Raw genomic sequence first — 587 nt, 5'->3', positions numbered from 1 at the left:
TTGAAAGGATATATTTCCCAAATTTCTTAAAATTGCTTGTGATATAACGTTTACTGAAAAATGTGAAACCATTATCAATCACAAAAATTATAAATGATGGTTATTAGATTTAGTAGTCATACTCTTGCTGACCAGTGATGAGCATTATGCATGTAAAGCCAGAACTCCAAGTGGTGCCCCTGTACTGTGAGAAATGCAATAATAAACGATTTCTAATTACTTAAAACTCTGGTTTTGATTAAACAGAATGTCCAGTGTAAAGATGTTGTAATCATGACAGATTTACAGTCAACAAGAAAGTAGAATAAATAATCATTGGAATAAAGATCCACGATGACAGGAAAATAACAAAATAACCTAATGTACGATACAAATATTACAGATGTAATGTAATAACTATGACAGACATTGATGCTTGAATAAAGGGTCGTGGTGCATCAGGACAACATTTGACTTTCAGGACCCTGTTTCAGGTTTTTCATTTCTAATGACATGCTTCTGTTTCCTTTAAAATTTGTAGTATTGGGAGACCTAATTTATATACTCTGTTGGGGAGGATCATAGAAGTGTTAAACTGATAAGCTGAC

Source organism: Penaeus monodon, chromosome 23 (assembly GCF_015228065.2).
Source record: "Penaeus monodon isolate SGIC_2016 chromosome 23, NSTDA_Pmon_1, whole genome shotgun sequence".
NCBI lineage: Eukaryota > Metazoa > Arthropoda > Malacostraca > Decapoda > Penaeidae > Penaeus > Penaeus monodon.
The sequence above is the reverse complement of the archived record's forward strand: the minus strand, read 5'-3'. Positions refer to the sequence as shown.